The sequence below is a fragment of the Ambystoma mexicanum genome, chromosome 4q (genome assembly GCF_040938575.1).
Source record: "Ambystoma mexicanum isolate Mex_15411 chromosome 4q, UKY_AmexF1_1, whole genome shotgun sequence".
In the NCBI taxonomy this organism is placed as follows: Eukaryota; Metazoa; Chordata; class Amphibia; order Caudata; family Ambystomatidae; genus Ambystoma; species Ambystoma mexicanum.
This window is the reverse complement of record NC_090928.1, coordinates 133138372-133162049: the sequence shown is the minus strand read 5'-3', so window position 1 is coordinate 133162049 and position 23678 is coordinate 133138372. Positions and strand designations below refer to the sequence as shown.

The 23678-nt window shown below is 47.3% G+C and overlaps 1 protein-coding gene across 2 annotated transcripts in view; it reads right to left on the bottom strand.

The window, feature by feature from the left end:
* MAP3K5 (mitogen-activated protein kinase kinase kinase 5) overlaps positions 1–23678 on the bottom strand; it is a 1851596-nt gene that overhangs the window by 137372 nt on the left and 1690546 nt on the right. The window lies entirely within an intron of this gene.

The window sequence follows — 23678 nt, the reverse complement described above, 5'->3', positions numbered from 1 at the left end:
ACGTTAAGTGATGGGTACAGACAGGTAGGGTGCAGGGCACAAGCCATGACAGCATGCCAGAAGGAACATTGCTAGGGTAATGATACAAGAGCAGGGAGGTTCACTTTTCCATCTCTCCCACATTCACGTCTTCCTTGATCTCCAGCTGCAACTGCACATATCAAGGTGGCAACTAACTCTAAATGTGCTTAGATGTACATGTCCTATAATATTAATGAGTGATTTTATATAGCGCTCCAATGAGAAAAACCTCTAGCCTTTAAGGGTTGTAATAACAGCCAGTGTTATTACCCCATTTTAATGGTACAATTTTGACTTAAGAAGCATAAAAGGCTAGTTTCACCCTGTTTCAGTCGCGAGTTATCCACCAACTCTATAGAATTCGAGCCATGTGCGAACAGGCAAACCTGGTGTAGACTATATGCATACTACTTCTGCATGAGACAAAGTTCGTTCCTGTTGCCCTTTGCCAAACCAAAACAAACCTTATGATATCTTGCTAGGTCTAGTGTTGTAGAGGTAAAGTACCAATCTAGGAAGATACATTGCTTCTTTGATGTCAATGTCTCGAGAGTACAAAAAGATGAATTGTGATTAGCTCCAAGGGACCGCATTCACTGAAACTGCAGCCTGCTACAAACAGGGTTTAGGTAAAGCAGCCGCAGGGCAGAATTGGGAAGGAAGCAAAAAAACGATCTCCTCCTCCCCGTAACCTTCCTGTAACTTTTTCGCCACATGGAAATGTCTAAGGAATCTATTTTTTCACTGCCGTGTACAAGACATCAAGCCCGGTGTCAAGAGGGCATTGAGCACTAAAAAAGCCCAGAAACAGACTTCACCAGCCACAGTGCCACTACCAGCTACAGTGTTGGCCTCTCAATGTTGTTCCCTGCAACCGTATTTGAAAGACGCTGAGACATGGAGGGAAGGCTCTGTATGGGTCTTTCCAAAGTTTTGGAAAAAAAAAAAAAAACTTTAAAAGCGGATGGGCTGTATTGCATCTCTGACAAAGAGTTATTTGCATTGTCACCCAATATAAAAAAACAGTTTGTCATGAAGAATGCTCACGAGTTGACGGATGCAGACATTCTTGAAATTGCTTGATCTCTGGTCACTTTTCACCAAGCTGCCTTATTGAGAATTGAAAATGGCTTGCTGACAGACAAATGGTTGAATAAAGGCTGCGATGCAGTCTTGGAGCTGGAGGCTACTCCAACCTGAATGGGAAACCCAGCTCATTGGTATGGGTTGTTTCTTCGCCTCGGGGCACTGTCAGGTCAATCTAGGGGGAATTTTGGTGCTTGACCTAAAATGCTTGCAGATGACACCTCTAATTGAAATGACATCGACCACATAGATTTCCATGCATCAGACTTTACTATCGGACTCTTAATTTAAAAGTACTAAGCAGGCAGCATCTCCGCTGGCTGCCTGGCTGGTGAGGGACATCTCTCACATTAAAGAAAAACAGTATTAAAAGGAGAAATTTAATAAAACCGGTTTCCACGGTTGGTTCTCTGGTACCTCAGACGATACAACATAAAAATTACGCCACCCAAGTCAAATTTATAAAGAACCGACAATCTTCCTTTTCTGGCAGTGATATAAGGCGGGATTCCACTATGAAAGAAACTAAGGTAATTCTGGATGGCCAACATAGATTGATCTCCTTTTCAACTGAACCGATAATTGAGTCAACTAAGTATCAAGCAGCGTCATCTTCTTTATCATCTTCTTTGCGTGATGGATATCTTTTCACCTAAAACCATCCAAAGGCCAGCTAACCCATTAAACTCTGACATTTCAAAACACACTGTAGTGTTATGTCAGCTTTGACCATCTCCTTGTCGCCCTTCATAGAGAATATAAGAAACGGTGTATGAAAATATTAAAGATCAAGCAACTTCATTAGCAATGACCACTCTAAAATGATACACATAGCATCTTTCATTACTTCTCTGCAAACAAGAGTGGATCACCATGATATGATGTGACAGGTTATTAATAACATGCTTAATACCCAGAGTTTTCTAAGCGCGGACCCAGGGATCGAACCTGTGTTGTTCCGTATCGTCTTGCTTCCAAGGCGAGCACGTTGCAGCTTAGCTATTCTCCCGAGACAATCACGAAGCTGAAACCTCTTCACAGTTACAAAGGAAAGTTCAAGAGGCTCTTGAAGTGGAACATGCAGACAAAAAGAGTATTTTGGGATCACTGCTGGAGAGATTGCATGACAAGAAAAATTTTCATAGGCAAAAACCTATGACCTCCATTGTCCAGGTTTCGGATGGCAACTTAAAACCAACAACTGGCCTAAACAGACTGCCAAATGATAAACCAGCTAACAGGGCAGCATTAACTACCCAATCGTCCAATCCACATGCAGAGGAAGACGCCCAAGTATAAAATGGGTGACTTTCAAGTTGTGGACGTGTGATGTGCAAGGTGCCAGTCATTTTTACAGATCTAGAACCTGTTGTAAAATCTGTATTGGATGCAGAACGTTGCTTATCTACTCTCGTATCATCAGACAAAAAGTCTGTTGAGTTAACCTTACCAACACTTTCTGTTCCAATCTTTCCAAAAAGAAAGAAAAGGAAACTACTCAACACAAGTGTCAAAGATACATCACAAACAAGAAAGCCGAAAAATATCCCAAAACAGAAAAGCAGGAAGTCTAACGGTGCAAGGAATTTCTTATGAAATCTATTCCTTTGGCACCCCTGAACATTGCCCCTAATATAAAAACTGGCCGTGGCCAAAACCCAACTATTACAACTGTCAGTGATGCAGACCAAGCAGAAATTAATCGCTCTTTTGAGGAAGTGGATATTTTGAATTTTTGTATATATACGATCGATGAAGGCGAGGAAGTGATCGAAGGGTCGGCGTCGGATCTGTATCATTTTCATTTGATCAAGTCTTCTACAGCTGGTAGTTCCAAAGGCGACTTTTCCTTTGGGTGATGATGCCTCTTTTCTCACTCTGGCAGACAAATGGTCAGCTAATTTAAAATTAAGGTTGGCGAACAGTACCCAGGCCATGGCAGGCCCAAATGTCAGACATAAGTCATTCATTATGAAGCCAGCCTCCAGAAAAAAAGACACGGGTAGTGATTTGAACTTTGAGATATGAAGGGCTGTCTAGTCACCCACGGAATGGCAAGAAAGAACAGGGGCTTTACAGTTTGTGCTCGGAGTGTTTGTTATCAGTTGAAGATGGTCTGATCTTAAACCGTTACAACGTAGTGAGATTGTTTCACCATATTGCGCTATTGCGATTAGTCCACTTAGCGGACATCAAAATCGCGCAATTCGTAAACGAATCTCAATTTGACAGGTGATTTTACACTTTAAGTTTAATGTGATCAGATCATCCTTGCTGGAAGTTGCCCACTTGCTTCTGCCTTTAGCTTTTGAGCTAAGCAAGCCTTTAGTTAACAGAAGACCTGTAGTTGTAGAACTGCATGATCCTAAAAAGGCTTCCAAGGAAAACAACAAAAGTTGAGAAATAACTTAGCTTCAACCCAGGATGAACCAGGAAGGGGGCTAACTCAGATGGTCAGTTAAGGATTAGGTACTTCAAATTCAAACTTGAAATTCCCCTTAGGGTTACAATTAATCGTTCCAACAGCGGGAAGGCTGGAGAAATCCTGGAACCTTTGTCCAATCTAGCTCCCCCCGCACAGTGGTTTTTGATGGCTGTCCCCTCTACTCTGGACATCAGATAACAAGAGACTTCCAGTGGAAATGCTTGGGTTATGGGGTCATGGGACACACCAGGTTTTACCCACTTGTTCAAGGATAGTGACCTGCACTTTGAAAACTTTGATATACTTTGTTTGCAGGAAACATGGCCGCAAACAAATCCTATATTGGACGGTTATAGCTCCTATCTTAACCCGGGTTACAGAGGAATCAGGGGTCGACCCTCTTCAGGGCTTCTTATACTTGTGAGAAATGGAAAGGGGCTTACACTAATCGATGCATGAAATCCAAACCCCTTTCTACAAGTGCTTTTTGTGAAAATAGAATTTGGGAGCCCACATTGTTTTAAGTACAGCCTAATTCTTAATTTATATTGGAATCCTGCAGCTATAACTAATATATTTATAGACTCACTAACAGATACCATAGATAGTTACTATGCACAATCTAAGGTGCAATTCATAGTTGTAGGGGGGATTTGAATATTCCATGCATAGATAGTAAAGGGGAGATTATTAAAGACACTGACAAATCTATCAGTAAGGGGCACCAGAGAACAGTGAGGTGGCTTGAGGTTATGAGGTTGAGGGATCTCTATATGATCAATGGCCACACCAATGGCGATTTACTGGCTAAAGCAACCTAGTCTAATAGAGTGCAATCTAAAGTCTTGGATTATTTTTTTGTATCGGGTACCAAGATCAAGGAGGTGAAAAATGTTGACGTTTTGCAAAAGAAAAAGAGCAATCATTATCTTCTAAAACTGTTCTTGGGTAGGAGAACAAAGTTTAGTAGCAAAAATTGGCAAGCAAATCTAGAATTTACGCAAGGGGAGAATTGCATCCGTATGAAACATCATGATGCACCTGCACTTTTGGGCAATTACAACAAACAACTGGAACGAAACTCTGACATAAATCACGCTCCATTGTGGCTTGATTTCATTACAAGTGACAAAAGAGGAAATAAGCCTGTCTTCTCTCCTCGGCATAGTTTTGATGAGAATATTGTAGCTGGAAAAAACAGCTGCATAAATATGTGTGGACAATTAACCAAATGAAATGTGGCGAAGGGAATTGTTGAGAAAGAGGAAAAAGAAAAAAAAAAACTGGTTGTCTCTTCATAAAGAGCAAATGTTACAATCTGATGCTGAGGAGATGTTATTTGCCTTTAAGAAAAAAGACTCAAGACTTATCTGGCAAATGATTAATAACCAGACTTCCTCTCAATCAGCTCTTCTGACTAAAGTGATCACGGAGGAGGATTGGACAACATTTAATGGGAAATTGCTCGGCCCGGTGGGTGGGTTAGAGCATTTATCTTCTATAAAGGTGTTTTTTCCCCATTGGATAAGTTAGATCTTGACCTTTTGAGTAAGAAAGCAAGCCGTCAAGAGTACCACGCCCTGACGGCCTCACTAATAATATGATAAGAGAGGCTCCTGGAGCCTGGATTCCTTTTATTTGCAAGCTCTTTACTCAGGTGATGAAACTAGGTGAGATCCCCGAGACTTGGAGGCTGGCTATAATAGTACTCATATTCAAGAGGGGCCATAGAGCCGATCCCACCAATTATTGCCCTATTGCCCTTTTGGATGTGTTAGGTAAGCTATTTGCAGCTTTACTTCTGAGACACCTCCAGAAATGGGTAATCTAAACAAACAGGCGTGATGCCCGCCAAACTGGCTTTGTAAAGGTGGTGGGGAGTGATCTGAACCGGTTTCTCCAGAGTATTCTTAAAGGGAAAGCATTAATAAGTGGAACAAAAATCTATTTGGCCTTTGTTGACTTGAAAAAAGCGTTTGATAGCGTCGACAGACAATTGCCAAGGTCTAAGATGAAGGCACAGGATTGTCGTAGGGATCTATTGTCGACAATCAAGAATCTGACCCCTGGGTTTTCCTCTGATGCTCCTGCTCCCACTGTGCCAATCTCTGCTGTCACTCCTGCAACCACAAGGAACGCAGAGAGCTACTTTACGACTACCGCACAGACCTTGGAGCCAGGGGGGGGGGGGGTTTGTGAACCTCTTGCCTCTCCATTGGCCTCAGCAGTCTGCTCCCCACCCTTTCATACACCCTCCTGCCAGAACATATGTCCAGCTTCCCCTACCCTGCTCTCACTGGACTCCACTCTGGCCCTCCCTTTGCCTGCTCTTGCTCCCCTTGCCCCAGATTCGATGGACACGGAGACTGATGGGGCTTCGGAGCACAGCACCTGGAGTGAGAATATGTTGGCAGCACTATCAGGGTCTAGTTCTTTTCTACTCCTCACCCCACTTAGGGCGACAAAGCTACCTACTTACAGAAGCCAATCCTGTCTCAGCCAACAAAACCACAAAGGGGGGATCCATAACATGGGGATCTGTCCCTGTGCACGGGTGCTTATCGAACTGGAAGCCATAAAAAAGCTTCTACTGTCCCTTATTGAGGCCCAAGGGAGGGGAGGGCTTGTCAGAGGAGCCTTCTGGCTCGCCCCCACTCCCGACCTCAGCCCCTAGTAAACGGGTAGCTAGCACAGTGCTCAGACGGCCTATGGCTGAGCAGCCCTCGCTTGTCACCGGCCCTAAGGAGCTGTATACCAAATGCACCAAACCAACTCTGATGGAGGCACGTACGCCCTGTGCACTAAAGTCAAACAGCCCTAGGATGATAAGACCCAGTGTGTGCAGTCATCGACTAAGGTGGCGCACGGACAAACCACATTTGTACGGGAGGAAAGAAAAACTACTATCCATCTACACAGGGTACCGAAATTGCTTCCTGGCAGGAAAGAACCGAGGAATGCTCTCTCTAACGAATGCCTTCACTGGCTTCGTACTGTTGTAAAATGTCCCTTTGTGACTAGGGAAGATTTGGTGGGTTGCCCTAGAATGCCCAGTGTGGGAGATTTGTATGCTGACTCTGTTAAACTGTCCTTTTGGAGCGAGTAAATGTCCAGTGACGTCCTGGGAAGACCTGGGCGCCTCGGCAGGGTGGCCAACAGCAGGATTATTTTGAGCCCTGCAATTCCCCCTGGAAACTCCCTAACCAATACGGTTTTATCAGGAGAAAACCTAACACCCTCGGGCGCAAGGGTGGCTGGGAGTTGATGGGTCTTGGGTTCACGCATTTGCAAATGGTGTTTGTTGCTACCTATTTACTCTATCTTCACTTCATTTTTGGATTATGTGGAAAAGGTAGAATGTTTTGCTAGGCTGCACTTTAATGGCATATGGCTGAATGAAGTTTTTTTTCATGAAAAGTATCCGCGTCATATCACCTGGGCAGTAGCTGCACTGAACAATAATTGTTTGCACATACTCAGCTGAAATGGTTTTCAGTGGAAAGTGTGGAAATGTGGGAGGAACAAGTTACTTACCTGTAACTGTTCTCCAGCATGGGTCTGGCATGGATTCACATGCTCATGAATATTCCCCGTCGTCAGGCTGGGAATCCTCGGTAAAGAAAACATCAGTATCAGTTTCGTTTCTGATCTGTCTTTCTTAGTAGTAACCAACCACTGATCTCTGGGTCATACTGCCCCCAGCCAATGACTGCCCTCTCCCTAAGCCCCGCCTCTGGCAGCCATCCTCAGATTTGGTAGCACGTAAAGTGGCAGTATGACCAAGTGAAGAGCCGCAGAGGGGTAGGTGGGAGGGTTCGCATGTGAATCCATGCCAGACCCATGCTGGAGAACAACAGTTACAGGTAAGTAACTTGTTCCTTCTCCAGCATGGGGTCTGGCATGGATTCACATGCTCATGAATAAAAGAATACATAGCAGTATACACATCCACAACCACGGGAGGTGGCAACAGGCTCAACATTAAGCAATACAACAACTTAACATTAAGCATCTCTTACCTCCTCACCAGGCTCACCTTAAGCGAATAGGTTGCGCAGCACTGCTTGGCCGACCCTGGACTCCTCCCTGGAGTCCTGATCGACACAGTAGAATCTTGTGAAGGTGTACGTCGACCTCCACGTAGCAGCCCTGCAAATGTCCAGCAGGGGCACACCAGACAGGAACGCCGTGGTAGCAGCAATCGCTCTGGTCGAATGGGCTCTCGGACGGCCGGGCAGCGGTCGGTTTGCCAACCGTTGACAATGCATGATGCAGCCGGAGAGCCATCTGGAAATGGAAGTCTTTGACAGAGCCTTCCCTTGATTCACAGACCCAAAGTTCACAAACATTTGTGACGTCTTCCGAAAACTCTTTGTGCGGTCCACGTAGAACTTCAGCGCTCTAGCTACATCCAGCGAGTGCAAAGTCCTCTCGGCCGGCGTCGAAGGCGACGGGAAGAAAACTGGTAGCACCAAGGGCTCGTTGAGGTGAAAGTCCGACGGCACCTTGGGCATGAAGGAGGGGTGTGTCCTAAGCACTACCCTTGTGTCATGAAAAGTCAAGTATGAGGCTTGCAAGATAGGGCCTGAATCTCTCCCACTCGTCGTGCAGAGGTGATGGCCACGAGGAACGCTGTCTTCCTCGACAGGAACTTCATAGGTGCCAAATTCAGCACCACATTAAGTTCCCACGCCGGGGCAGGGGCCTTCACCGGAGGGAATGATCGGAATAGTCCCTTCATAAATTCCTTTACCAGGCGATGAGACCACAAAGACGCCCTTCCCGTATTCCTGGTATATCGGGAGATGGCAGCCAGGTGTATTTTTATGGAGGCGTGAGCCAGTCCAGCTTTGGCAAGCGACAGTAAGTACAGCAGCACTTGAGGGGCCGTAAACCGCAGAGGGTTAATCTTCTGTGCACGGCACCAGACAGAGAACCTCTTCCATTTATGACCGTAACACTTGAGAGTTGAGGACGCCCTGGCCTTTGCAAGAACCTCTCTGCAATCAGCCGGGATATCGTACCCTCCAAACTTTAGTGCTGCAGGAGCCAGGGCCGCGAGTTCAGCGATGTGGGTCGTGGTGTAGAATGGCGCCTCCTTCTCTGGAGAGAAGATCCGCGTCTGCCAGCAGCCTGACTGGCGAGGGCGTTGACAAGTCCAGAAGGTCCGGGAACCAGACCTGCCTCAGCCACGCCGGTGCGACGAGGATCATCCTGCACCTGGACTTCTTCAACTGGTTGATGAGGCGAGCAGCAACAGCAATGGAGGGAACGCATATCGAAACAGGCCATCCCAAGGGAACAAGAAAGCATCGCCCATGCTCCTCGGCTGTGGGAACCTGCTGGCGAACCTCTGGCACTTGGAGTTCATCGCCGTCGCGAACAGGTCGATCTGGGGTTTGCCGCATCGTTGGTGTCGAGCCGGGGGGGGAGGGGGTCGATCCACTTGATCCTGGCGCAGTTCCCACTCGTGGCACGAGCACAGCTCCCTGCTGAGTGAGTCAGCAATGGTGTTTTTTATTCCTGCCAGGTGGAAGGGAACCAGAAACATCCCCTGGGCGACGGCCCAGTGCCACAGACCCTGGGCCTCCTTGGATAGGGCTGGGGATCTGGTGCCCCCCTGCTTCCGTATGTAGAACATCGTGGTGGTGTTGTCGGTGAAGATCCTCACCACTTTGTCCTTGAGGGATGGGAGGAACGACTTGAGCGCCCAGAACACTGCACGGAGCTCCAAGATGTTGATGTGAAGAGACCTCTCCTCCAGGAGCCAAAGGCCTCTTGCGTGGAGATCTCCGGTGTGGGCCCCACAACCCTCCAGAGAGGTGTCCGTAGTCACCGTCTCCTGAAACGCCGGGGACTGAAAGTCCGTGCCCGTCGTGAGGTGAGCCCGGGTGCCCCACCATAGGATCGCCCGACGGAACTCCTCGTCGAGGGGGATCCTGTCCTCGAAGCAGTCCGCTGCCTTAAACCAGCGGGCGTCGAGGAACTCCTGTAGCGGACGCATCCGAAGTCTGCAAAGGGGTACAAGGTAGATGCATGAGGACATCAACCCGAGAAGGGACTTGATGGACCTCACCCTGGCCACGTCCGTGGCTAACAGTCGCCGTACCTTGCCCAGGATGGTTTTGGTCCTCTCCTCTGAAGGGGAGGCCAATTGATCCACTGTATCGAGCTTCGTCCCCAAAAACAGTGTAACTTGCGACGGAACCAGGTGGGATTTGGGGTAGTTGATGGAGAACCCCAGCTCCGTGAGCAACCGGACGGTCCTCGCCATATGATCGACGGCGAGTTCCCTTGACCTTGCCCGGATTAGCCAGTCGTCCAGGTAGGGGTAGACGTGGATCCCCTGCAGGCGCAGCCGCGCCGCCACTAGTGCGAGGCACTTGGTGAAAACCCTGGGTGCCGACTTTAATCCGAACGGTAGGGCTCTGAATTGGTAGGGGCGTCCTTGAACCACAAACCTGAGGAACTTCCTGTGCCTTTTTAGAATGGGGATGTGGAAGTAAGCATCCTCCAGGACCAGCGACGATAGGAAGTCGCCTTTCTCCAGCTGTCCCAGTACGTGCTGGAGGGTGACCATCCTGAATTTCTGTGCCTTGATGTATTTGTTTAACCGACGCAGGTCTAGGCTGGTGCGCCAACCAGCTGTCTTCTTTCTGACGAGGAAGTACGTTGAGTATACTCCAGAGCCCCGGAGCCTCCTGGGGACGAGCTCGATGGCACCTTTCTTGAGTATCGCCTTTACCTCAATCAGCAGTTGAGGGACACGATTCTCCTTCGTGGCCACGGGAGGAATGCGAGGGCACTTCTTTAGGAATTCCAGCGAGTGCCCGTTGGCCAGGGTGTCCAACACCCAACAATCGGTGGAGATGGACTCCCACACCCTGACGAACTTAGTCAGTCGGCCTCCCACTGAGGTGCTTCGGTGGGGGCCCGACCACCCGGCCGGGTCAGTCTCGCTTGGAAGCGGCCTTGCCGCCTTGGCCTCCTTGGCGACGATGGCGGGAACCCCCTTGCTTGCCGCGACCTCTGTAGGCCTCCTGGGAAGAGGAGCGGGCCGCCCGGCGGTAGGTGCAGGAGCCACCGCTGGATCCTTTGGAGGCACCCTGTCTGCCTCCAGAGCTCCGAAGGGGATGTCGCTGCTGAAGCACCCCAAGGGCCCGGGCCGTCTCCGAGTCGGTCTTGATGGCCTGTAGAGACTCATCCACCGCCTTACCAAAGAGGTTGTTGCTGTCGAACGGCATGTCCAACACTCTGGTCTGGACGTCCTGGCGAAAGTCTGTCGCCTTGAGACATCCTCGTTGTCGGAGGCAAACTCCGTTGCCCAGTTGGCGAAATCCGACGCCACCTCGCTCTCCTGCAGAATTTCTAGGGCCTCCGCCCTTTTGTCACCAGGCAGGAAATCTAGCAGGGGAGCTATCTTGAACCAGAGCTCCCTGTCGTAGCGGGCCACGATCGCTAAGGCATTGGCTGCCTTTATCGTCGTCACCGCCGACGAGATGACTCGTCCCATAGAGTCCAACTTCTTACCCTCGCTGTCCGGCGGGGAAGTGGAAGTTGAGGCCGCCGCGCCCGCTGCCTTCTTAGCCGCTGCCGAGATGACCGAGTCCGGCGTGGGCTGGGCCCTGAGGCACAAGGGGGCGGCATCGGGGACTCGGTACTTCTTCTCGTACATGTCCCTCTTGGCGGGTGTCGTGGCAGGGTTCTTGAGGACAGCAAGCCCCTCGTCCCAGATGTCGTCGAGTAAAGGCACCGCGAGGACAGTCTTCCTCTTAGCCTCTCGTCGTTGGTACAGAAACCCCTCCTTTTTCTGTTCTTCAGAGCAGAGCTGCAAGAGCTCGGATGCCCTGGTTATCATGGCGTGGAAAGAGCCAACCTCGTCGGCTGGGGACGCCCGCGGGGTGGGGGTGACGACGGGATGTCCACTGTGTCATCGCCCCCGTCATCGTCCGTCCCTGTCGCCGTATCCGTCGCCGTATCCTCTCTAGGGTCCAGCGAGGGGGATGAGGTGTCCACCGGTCTCGCAGGCACGAAGGGCGGAGCGGGATGGACTCTCCTCTGCTTGTTCGGAGGGCTTCCCGACGGGCCTGGTTCTGGCTCCTCCGTCGGGGTGCGTGGTAATCTCGTCCTTATCTCGGTACATAAGGATTGGATTGCCAACAAAATGGCCGCCGAGCTATCCTGTGGCCCGAGCAATGGCTGCGACGGACGGGATGGTCGCTCCAGTGGGCCCTGTTCGTCGTCCTCGTCGCTATCTTCGATCACGTCAGCAGGGACCGTCCCCTGGGATCGAACCTCCTCGAACCTCTCGTTGAGGTTTATGAACCTCTCGTTGAGGCCCCTCTCGGTCTCCACCAGTTCCTCCTCAGAGGCTGATTCCGAGTCTGTAATGGCCACTGCCCCCCCCTCTTTTTCAGCCGGGGGCTTCACGGGGGTCTTAGCGATGGGCTGGAAAGAGGATTCCCTCAGCGGCGGCAGGGATACTCTGGGCCCAGAGGCCGTTTCCATTGGCGTAGTCTCAGCCGGCTCCGCCAGGGTCGCAGAGACCACTTCGGTAGAGGCCTTAGCCGGGTGGATCAAGGCCCTCACCACCTTAGGTGCATCCTGGGCCTTTGCCTTGGGGGGAGGGTCAACGCCTCGCTCCCCCTTCGAGATCGACAGGGTCCGCTCCAGCGGCCTACCCGGGTTCTCGGACTTCCTCTTCCCCGACCCAGAGTGCTGGCTCGTGGTCGAATGTGCCGGGGAAGTAGCGCCCTGCTTTGCAACTGAAGAGCCCGACCTTTCGCCGCTCCCGGAGCCCGCGGTCTCGCTGTGCTTGGCCTTCTGTTGGGCCTCCGTCGCCGGGGCGCCCTCAAAGGACTTAGAAGCCCGCTCAGACTTCTTCGCCTTCTCACTTGCTGTGCCCCTCCAGCCAGGTGGCGAGGCGGGAACGACGATCTTGTTTGGTCCGTTCCGAAAGGATCTTGCAGAACGCACAGTCCTTCTCCACGTGCGTCTTGTCCCCATGGAGGCAGTAGAGACATTGCGAATGCCGGTGTTCCTTGAAAACGTTATATAATCCGCATCCAGGGCAGTTCCTGAACAGCTTGGATCCGGGCGTCGAGCTCCCTTTGTCCTGGGCCATGTCCTTGAGGTAGGCCGCAGATCTTCCGGAATCCTCCAAGAAGTGTAAACTAGACGAAAACTTCACCCTTGAGGGGCGTAGAAGAATTCTGAAACGGGTCCCTGTTATCGGAAGTAGAAACGGTGGAGCTTGAGGCTCGATTAAACCGAAAAAATGAGAAATCTCCTGAAAAAAAGAGAAAACGCAGTAAAAAACTCGAGAGCTAAACACGAGGACTCCCAACACTTGAGCATGCGGTAAAAATCTGAGGATGGCTTCCAGAGGCGGGGCTTACGGAGAGGGCAGTCATTGGCTGGGGGCAGTATGACCCAGAGATCAGTGATTGGTTACTACTAAGAAAGACAGATCAGAAACGAAACTGATACTGATTTTTTCATTACCGAGGATTCCCAACCTGACGACAAGGAATATTCATGAGCATGTGAATCCATGCCAGACCCCATGCTGGAGAACTAACACTTCGTCTGTTGTGTCATGCATTGGGGCAAATGAGGTGTGCAGCTCAGACGGCCAATACAGTGGGAAACCTTTGCCAACACTATATACCCTCTCTGCCTGGTACAGTTGCCATACAGTACTTCTCCTTTTTGAATGGGTAGAGGTGCACCGGATGTATGCATTAAAATGTCAGCGGGTACTCACAATTAAACTGCTTTTGAGTAAACTGCCTAAAACATGCTCTTCAGTGAGTGCAATATACAGTACAGAAGTAACTATGCTGAGTGCATTTACATAATGTTATGTCTTGTGGTGTTAAGTATCCATAAAAGTAGGTAAATATAAAAGAAAAGTGGTAGCAGGGATGGGGCAGCATCAAGTATTGACACGAATAGAGCTGGGCATCACACTGTAGGACACACTCAGCCATTTGAGTGGTGAGCGGCAGCCTCAAACTCTTGCTCCCAAATCTAACGCAGGAAGCAAGGCAGCCATAATTCAGGGCGGCTGCCCCCGCTGCCGTCACGCGTGCTGGAATGTAAGAGAATGTCTCTCACTCCAAAAGGCCTTGGAAAGAGCATCAACATGTTTAATAGCTGGGGTCTGTCAGCCTGAACAGTAAGTACAATTTACAGAAACAAACACAATTGTTGCCACATACCTTTATGTTCTTTTACTAAACACAAAGATGCTCGACACAACCATTTTAACTCTGAACATTTAACTACAGTAAGGAACATAATTAACTGACACAGGATTTCATGGTCCCACTGCAGATTAACACAATCACAAAACAAACACGCAAACACACATATCCCCAGAAAAGAAAACCTGTGACATTTTAAGCAGAACAAACGTTATAGAGTGTTTAACAGCTAGAATTATTACGGAGTGCTTAATTTGTTTTCTGAGAAAAATCACTGCCAGAGCTCAACATTTTTCTTTCTCGGCCACCAGTGTTTTATACGCCCTACAACGCAAGATGTCAGGAAGGTGTTCGAGACCTTTTAGCTTGGAAACTTGTTGGGTATTTGATAAAAGGATAACCATTTTTATCATAGTAAAAGCAGTGACAACTGGTGTACTGGAATTAAGATGGTGGTATAAACCGCATGAGCGAGTGAAGTAAGCGAGCAAGACTCGCTTCTCCCACAAGGTTTTGAGGGGTTTCAGATCCATGAAAAAAGTATGAAAATATGGGCTTAATGGTTGATTTTATAGTATACATTTCTAAAGAAATTGGCTAAGTGGGTATAGGTTTCACTTACCCTTATGAGGGACATGAAACAGATGCATAACGAGCACCATAAATGCTTTTGTAGAGAACCGGTTAGCACAGAAATTGTCCTTTGCTCATAGAGCAGGTGCGGTATGGAAAGCAGAGCAAGCTTCCTTCTCAAATAACAGATACAGTTGCAGGTGGAGCAGGTCAATCTTCCAGTGTGGGATACAGAACAAGCATCCAGCCTTCTCACACATGTAGAACCCATACAAAAGGTAAAGTTGCAGGCGCAGTAGATCCATCTACATAGAACAAGCCCAGCATGGGCCTCGCACATGTAGAATTCGTCCAGCAGCAGTGCGCGTTTTTTAACGATTCTCTCACACAGAAAAGGTCAACTTGATATGTGGTGTTCTTCCTTGATAGCTAATCTGATTAGACTACAACCTGTCTGACACGTGTGTGACTGGGGTGGTGGACACTGTGGCAATGTCGTGGTGGTTGTGGCTGTCTAATTCACACCTGAAGCAGTTTTGAACATTCGTTCAAGGTATGTTGCAGTGGTTTGATAGGGCATCACGGAACGTTTCTCTCTCACACACAACAGGCACATCATTGGCAGCAGCACTGCAAGTTTTTATCACAAAACAACTAGTCACATCAGTAACGTAAGCAGACCACACACACACACACAATCACACTCCCTTAAAGAGTACTTCACGATAGGCCTCAGTAGGAGTGCATTTCTTAAAACGGATCAGATACTTATTGGGCCACACCAGTTCATATTACTTCAGAGTATGTCAAAATTAGGGGATTCTAGAATGGTCTCAGAGAGTAGCAGCTTAAGGCAGCAGCTCCTGCTCCCCACCCCGGAAACCATTTGAAACCTACTGATATTGGCCGAAAAATGTCTGGAAAGAAGAAGAATGAACCTGTGGACAATCCCCTCCCAAAGAAGCCTAAACAGGTTGCTGAGGATCTTGATGAGACCCCAAGCAGTGCTGACATTTATAAACTGCTTAAACAGGTGGCCAGTGATGTGGTTGAAGTGAAGACCACCTTGAATGACTTGTCTGGGGCAGTCAATGGTCTGGAAACTTGCATGAAGGATGTTGAAGGGAGGACTACTGGCTTGGAGAGGGAAGCCTCAGGAAGTTACAGAGCCTACCAGGAGCTGCAGGAGGGGATGACAAGGCTCCAACTGACAAACATGAACTTGGAAATTCAGACCAGGAATAACAACTTGCACTTGCTTGGTGTTAAGGAGCAGCCTGGATCTAATTTGTTCACTTTAGTTACAAATATTTTTAAAATGTGTTTGCCAGGAAGTGATGTGCAGCTGAATGATTTGGATATGGTCTTCAGGGCTGGAAAATTGGGCTCTGGAAAGCCAAGGCAGATTATTGTGAAGTTTGTGAAAACCAGCATGAAGGAGGATATTCTGCGCATTGCAAGGACATAGATTTCTTTATTTTGGGATGGAGTCCCAATCAACATTTACCCTGACTTTCCAAAGGAGGTGGTTCTGAGTAGAAAAGCGTTTTGGGAGGGTAAGCGTATGGCTAAGGAACGTGGTATTAAAACCTCATTGCTGAAGTCTACTGTTTTGAAACTTTTTTCCCGGAAGGAGTGAAACTTGCAGAAACGACTGAACAGGCGTGTACTTGGCTTAGAAATTGCCCTTGTCTGCCTTTACAGGCATCAACTTCATGATTTTGCTCTGCTGTATGCTCTGTCCATGTTAAGTGTGTATTTTCACATTCTTGTTCTTATTACAATTGTTGCTGTTATTACTGGCTTCATGTTGTTGGAGTTTTTATTTGTTTGTTAATGATCTGGGTGTATTCATTTTGATTTTTTCATTGTTTTTGCTTGAAATATAACGGAATTCGGATGGTTTCAGTTTAACATATAGCCGCAACCCGCTTGATGTATTGAAACGTCCAAAGGGCTACTGAGAACGACTTCAGTATGTACTTACGCGTTTTGGTATGTGCGGATTCTGGTAGATTCTCATTTTGTACTCTGTGTCCGTGCATTTGTTCAGCCGGATACTGATGTTTTTAACCGCTTGTCCCCCATACAAGGGAGGCTCAAAATGCACTGTTGTTCACAGGCTGCATTTATACTGTTGAGATCTTCAATGCGTTATAAGCTTTTCTGAGTGTACTGGAACGTGTATTTGGCATCTGTTGATCTTTTCACCATGTGCTCATCCTCCCTTCTAGTTTTCAGGCTGCGCTCCCGTGGTGATCACGTTCTTCTCTCCAAAGGAACTACTTACCAGCTGCTCCACCTCAGAGACGTTCTTCCTTTCTGTCCCTGCTCCCTGCACCGTTTCGCGTTGCAACCGCTCGCTTCCCTGCTCTATGATTTAGAAGTGTGTTCCCTGCCTTCTCTCCTCTTCCCGCTGCCTTCTACCTTCATATTTACCCCTGATTGAAAGGTCAAGTAGTGAATAAATGAGCTCCAAAAGATAGGCAATGCTCAGAATGTTTTATAACACCCATTATTCAACATAGGACCCTCATCCGCTAGACTATTGAAACGTGCTAATAACTAGCAAACAGCTACAGAATGAATTTTCCTCGCGTTTTGGTGAATGCGAATTTTGGTGGGTTTTCTGAATGTATTGCCATGTTTGTTGCGGTGGGGGGGGGGTTGGTTTCGTTGTTGGTGCAAGGGGAGCGGATGTCAGGAGACTGGCAATGGGTCGTTTTTGTTGCGTTTTTGGTTGATGTGGTTACCTAGAACTGTGTGGATGAGGTTTCTTTTTAATAGTTGTGGGGGTTTCATGCTGTACTGTTCGTTGGTGGCTGGCTTTTTTGCCGTTGGTGGAGAATGGTTTGGCTCATAGGTTTTTTGTTACCGTTCAGGATTAGCCATTGACAGTGTGAAGAAATGTAGTGGCCCTTGTTACGGTGTAATTGACTGCTCACATATACGTGTTTATGATGCTGTAATAGGGGTCAGTGGATAACTGCAGCTGATGTTTGGGGCGCAGTTGCTGGGTGTCCGGTTTTACTCTCCTGGAACTTTGGTTATGGATCTGAGAAGGAATTCTGGTGGTATAACTGTCCTGGTTTATTGCTCCAGATTTTCCTTTGTGTGGGTGAATAGTTGGCCTTGTTATTTTTGGGTTTTGTAGAGTTCTGTTTTAGGGTATGCTTTGGTAGTAATTTAGGGTGGGGGTGGGGGATTGTGTCTGGTGTCTTCTTGAAAGTTTAGTACTTTTAGTGAAGTCCTACCTGCTTGTTGCCTTGCCGCTGCATCGTCTCTGCAGTGAGCCATCTACTTGTAACTATTACTGTTACTGTTGCTGATATTTTTCTAGTTGCTTAATGCCCTGTTGGGGTATATGCTCTATCTTCTATCCTTTCTTTTTTTCTGTTCTTTCTTCCTGTCCTATTCTTTAACTGTGTTTACATACGTTGTATATTGAACCAAAGTGAGAACTGTACCATGGCCACGGGTACGGTGAGCCATCTGAATGTCATCTCATGGAATGTCAACGGACTTAATAATGTGGTGAAAAGGACCAAAATATTGTCTCATCTACATTCAAACCCGTGATGTTGCCTTCCTCCAAGAGACACATTTGGAAGATCCTGAGGCTGAAAAATTAAAGAGGGGCTGGGTGGGGGATACTTTCTTTTCTACTCACTCATCCAGCAGAAGAGCTGTTTCGATTCTTGTCAAAAAGAACCTGCCTTTGTTAGTCATTGCAAGCAAAGGAGACAAAGAGGGAAGGATTAGTTGTGTTTTGGTCAAGATTCAAGATGTGGACATTCTCCTGTGTAACATATATGCACCTAATTTGGATGATCCTTTATTCTTTCATGAGGTGGCTCAGTTGATTCAAAGTTTCAATGTGGATTCGATTATAATTGGAGGAGATTTAAATCAGGTGATGGACTCAGCATTGGACAGATCAAATGGGATTGTACTAGAACTCCAAATAGATGTAAACGATCCTTGGAAAGCTTAATAAAGGAGTTCAGCCTGGCTGACATCTGGAGGCTGGAGCACCCGTCAGACAGGGATTATAGCTTTCATTCTCAGTGTCATGATAAATATTCACGGATTGATTTCTTCTTAACATGTGGGCGGGTGACTTCGAGCTGCTATGATACTGCTATTGGACTCATGGCCCTGTCAGATCATGCAACGGTTTCTTTGTGGTTGTCCTTACAGCACTCTCAGATTAAATCGTCGAGATGGAGAATGAATTCTTATGTCCTGAAAAGTGATCGAGTCAGGCAGGAAGTGGCAGAAGAAATTGATAGCTTCATCCAAATTAATAAGACTCCCGATGTTAGTCTTTCAACAGTCTGGGAAGCGCTGAAATGCTTTGCTCGGGGAGTATTGATTTCTAAGACTGGCAAGGAGAGAAAATTGAGACTAAAGGAAATTCAGAGACTCTCTTCAGAATTTCGCAATGAAAAAGCGCCTTGATGTTTTATTTGCAGCAACCAGGGATGAGAACACAAAAAATGAACTGCTGAAGACCAAGTATGAACTGAACAAACTCATTTCTGGCCAGGTTGAATATGTGCTGTTCAGGCAAAAGATTAATTACTTTGAGAATGGTGAGAAAGCCGGAAGATTACTGGCGCATAGACTGAAGGTGGCAGAGAGCGATCGCTTTATTACTGCAATCAGAAGTCTTAATAACACGTTGGAAACACAGCAAAAGGGTGTTAATGATATATTTCGTGGCTTCTATGAAAAGCTTGGGGAAAATGAACTTTGGGCAAGAATTTCAACGTTGGGATAAGCTGCTGTATAACAACCCTTCTGCAAATGAGCTGACGAATGGTCTTGTTTCTAACCCTTTTGAACTTCATTGTGGTAGAAGGCAGGGCTGTCCGCTTTCACCTCTCCTGTTTATTTTGTCTATGGAACCGCTTGCAGTGAGCTTGCGGGCGGATGTACACCTTCAGCCTATAATTGGAAATGGTCGAAATAATTTGATTTGGTTGTATGCAGACGATTTATTGATTGCCCTTCAAGACCCTGCTGCTGGTATCTCTTATTTGATGCGAGACATTCGTTCCTTCTCTTTGGTATCAGGATATAAGATTAATTGGAGTAAATCTGAGATCCTACCAGTCAATGGGTTATGTCAACGACATGCATGTGCTCAATTTCAGTTCAGGTGGTGTGCTGAAAAATTGAAATATCTTGGCATATGGATTGGAGCAGACGTAGTGAAGCTACCAGCCATTCATTTTGCATGGATCCTTCCGAATCTCAAATCGGATTTGGTTAGGTGGAGTCTTTTGAAGTTATCTACTTGGGGCAAAATCAACTGTTTGAAAATGAACCTAGCTCCTCGGATAAATTACTTCTTGAGCATGCTCCCTATTAGGATACCAGGAAGCATCTTTAAGGAGGTCAATAGGATTATGCAGAACTTTATTTGGAATGGGAAACCTCAGAGGCTTGCAATTTGGAAACTTCAACTCCCATTGAAATTGGGGGGAATGAACCTGCCTAATTTCTCAGACTACCATTTATCGTTTTCCACTCGGCACTTGTGCAGAATTGTTGACTCCGGCGATGTACAGTCTGAACATTCTGACCTCTTCTCTTGGGAATGCAGTGCGGTTTCCCAGTTGGATCCGAAAGTGCTGCTAACTACTCAGAGGAGTAAACCAAAAAAGATCAGCATTCTCACTTCATTCTTACAAGCCTGCTGGTGTGAGCTTTAAAACCGTATGAGTGCTAATCTCCATTTACATCCAGACACCTCCATATGGAATAATCCAGCCTTGAAGTATCAGGGTAAGGTCCTGTTTTGGGCAGAGTGGTTTGTGGCTGACATCAATTACATTGGGGATTTGTTTGAGGGAGGCAGTTGGTTAATGTACACTCAGCTTGGCCAGATGTATGACATGACAGAATGCTTGTTTGCTGAATATAGAAAATTGAAGATTATTATCTCAGCCTGTGTTGAGGTGCCGCAATGGACTGTTCAAAGCCCTGCCTGGGCGGCTGTGACGGCATGCTTGAGTGCTTCACACCCTGCTTCTACCATGTATGGTTTCTTGAAAGCTACTCGGAAAGGTGATCCGAGGTTACCAGCGACTTGGGCTGAGGAGTTGGGGGGAGGATGTGAACGTCAGATGTTGGCGGAGGTGCTGTGAGAACACTCGTCTTTTGAGCTTGGATTGGGGCCTCAGAGCTTCTCAAACAAAATTGCTATTTAGGGTTTATTGGACACCGGAGAAACTGTTCAGGAGGCAGCTGTTGAATAACCATCTGTGCTGGAAGTGTAAGTGCTCCAGACGATCTGTCCTAAAACGAAGCAGTTCTGGGAAAAGGTTTGTGAGAGGTTAAGTTTGGTCTTAAGCATCGCGATCCCCATGAATGCTTCGCTACTGATTTTAGGCGATGACTCTTTGCTGGATGAAATTGACTTTGGTAATAAGGTTTGGTTGCTGTGCGCATGTATGGTTGCTAAAAAATTCATTTTGAGGTCCTGCAAATCAAGTAATTCCTTTAATATTGATGATTGGGTGGAGGAGCTTCTTACTGTTTCATCGTATGAAAAAGCTATTTACAAAAATACAGATGAAATTGAAAAATTTGGGACATTTGGAGCTGTTTTCTTGATGTCTATGGATGAATATGATCTTTAATTCTGAAATGATACATCCCTAACTTTGAAGATTACTTTTGTGGTTACTTACCTGTACTTTTATGAAATGATCTTGTAATTACATTCCATCTATTACATTGTTTACTGCATATGTAATTTTCGGTCTTTGGTTTCAATGTTTTTTTTCTTTTTCCTTTCTTCCTTTTTTTCTTCTCTCCATTTCATGCACCTCTTTTCTTTCTCTTACATTTGACGTTTAGACTGACTTAGTTTAGGATGAACTGTTTAATGTGTTTTGCTTTGGTTGACTATGCTTGTGGTTAATAGATAAGGAAATGTTTTGTTCTTATTTGTTGTTGTGAAATAAACATTTTGAACCACAAAATGAGCAGAAGTGAACGTTTCCCTCACAAAGAAGTAATCATGAACTTCACTAGTGCAAGCCTCCAACATCAGCATCAGCAGTGAGAACTTTCTCACAAATAGAAAAGGGCCTTGGGTGCTGCACTGGTGCAAGGTAATGTGAGGAACGAGGAATGAGACACGGACACGGAGGACTGATGGTGATTGGTATAAACTTGTATTAAATAATACAGGGGGTTGGAAAATGCCTCACTGTCCCTAATCTAGGAGGCATTTCCCTACTTCAACCAAAACCAACGGTCTGTCTGGTGTCAAGATGTCCAAAGCAAAAAGAACAAGTTACTCTCTTACCTGGTAACGTTCTTTCGATGGGATGGTCCGACGACGTATTCCATATCTATGACAGTAATCACCACAGCTGTGCTGCTTCGGAAAATCTTTCGGCGTCTGCGTCCTGCGTCGATGACGTCGATACGCTGTCCTCGAGGACCTCCTCCAACGGCCGACGTCACCAGATGTTAAAAGTAGGACGCACGACGCCCGTAGCCTCAGTTGTAGTTTTTTCCCAGACCATGTGGCACCAATCTTCTGCCAGTATGACCACAGAAAGCCTTGCGGAAACGTAAGCTGCAATCGCATAAGAAATTCTGTAGCGGGGTAGGCAGGGAGGGAGCGATATGGAATACGTCGTTGGACCATCCCATCGAAAGAACGTTACCAGGTAAGAAAGTAACTTGTTCTTCGTGGGGATTGGGTCTTCCGATGTATTCCATATCTATGACAGACTCCCAAAGCAGTATCAACGAAAGGAGGTGGGAAAAGAATTTAGAATATACAAATTTAGAATCCACATTCCATTTGCAGAGTAAAGGACCGCTTTGCCAAAGGCCAGATCCTGCCCCCGGATAGAATCGAGGGAGTAGTGACGTACAAAAGTATGGACCAAAGCCCAGGTGGCTGCATCACAGATGTTACGAATGGGAACACCCCTCTGCAGGGCAGTAGAGGCAGCCATACTCCTGGTAGAATGGGCTTGTAAGCCTACTGCAGGGTCCTTACCCGCCAAGCGGTAACATTAGGAAATTGCCAAGATGATCCATCGAGACAAAGTCTGTTTCGAAACAGCTTGTCCCAAACCCCTTCCAGCGTAACCAATAAAGAGTTGATCATCCACTCTGACCCGGGACAAGCGTGAAATGTAGAAGCTTAAAGCTCTCCTAGGATCCAGCCTATGAAGCCTCTCCTCTTCCTTACCAGGATGTGGAGGAGGATAAAATTCCAGAAGAACAACATTCTGGCTTAAATGAAATTCCGACACCACCTTTGGAAGAAAGGAAGGACGAACTCCAAGGACAACCCTGTCCTTATGAAACACAGTAACGGGTGGCGGAAGTGACCGCAACTGAAAACAACTAAAAACACAGTTTTAAGGGTTAACAGTCTTAAAGGACACGAATGCAAAGGCTCAAAGGGAGCACCCATTAGAAACTTGAGGACAAGGTTCAGATCCCAACCGGGCACCTGGAAAGGTGACGGAGGGAACACATTAGTGAGCCCTTTCAGAAGCTGAGAAATCAAAGGGATTTTAAAATAAGAACACTCCTCAGACAAGCGCTTAAATATAGACAGCGCCACCAGGTAACCTTTAATGGTACCCACTTGCAGGCCCTTGTGGGCCAAAGAAAGCAAAAAAGACAGAACGACAGGAATGTCACATGAAAAAGGATTCACATTCTGAACCCTGCACCAGTCGCAGAACTTCCTCCAACGGCAATGGTACAGGGACTTTGTTGCCAGCCGCCTGGCCGAAAGCAACACCTCTGTTACGTCTTCAGGGAGGTCCCAATCCTTATACCTCAACCTTTCAGAAACCAAGCGTGAAAGTTGAGGGATCTGACCTCTGGATGGAGAACCTAACCCCCCCCCCCCCTCCCGTGAGAGCAGATCGTCTCGGTAGGGAAGACGACGTGGAGGGCAGATGGACAAGTCCAGAAGGTCCAGGTACCACGTCCTCCGGGCCCATGCCGGATCAATGAGGATCATCCGGGAACCGAACCTTCGTGACCTCCGCAGCACTTGCGGGATGACGGGGACTGCAGGAAATGCGTACATCAGTGGGAATGACCATTCCATCACAAACGCGTCTCCCAAGGCTCCTCTTGGAGGAAATTCCCGCGAGCAGAACCTTTCGCACTTCCGGTTGACACTGGAGGCGAAGAGATCCATTTGAGGGGTCCCCCAAAGGGCAAAGATCTCCAGGAGAATTTCCTGAGCCAGCTCCCACTCGTGGGAGATCGTGCTCTGCCTGCTCAGAGCGTCCGCCGTCTCGTTTTCGTCTCCAGCCAGATGAACTGCCGAGATTGAAATTTCCTGCTGGATGGCCCAGAACCAG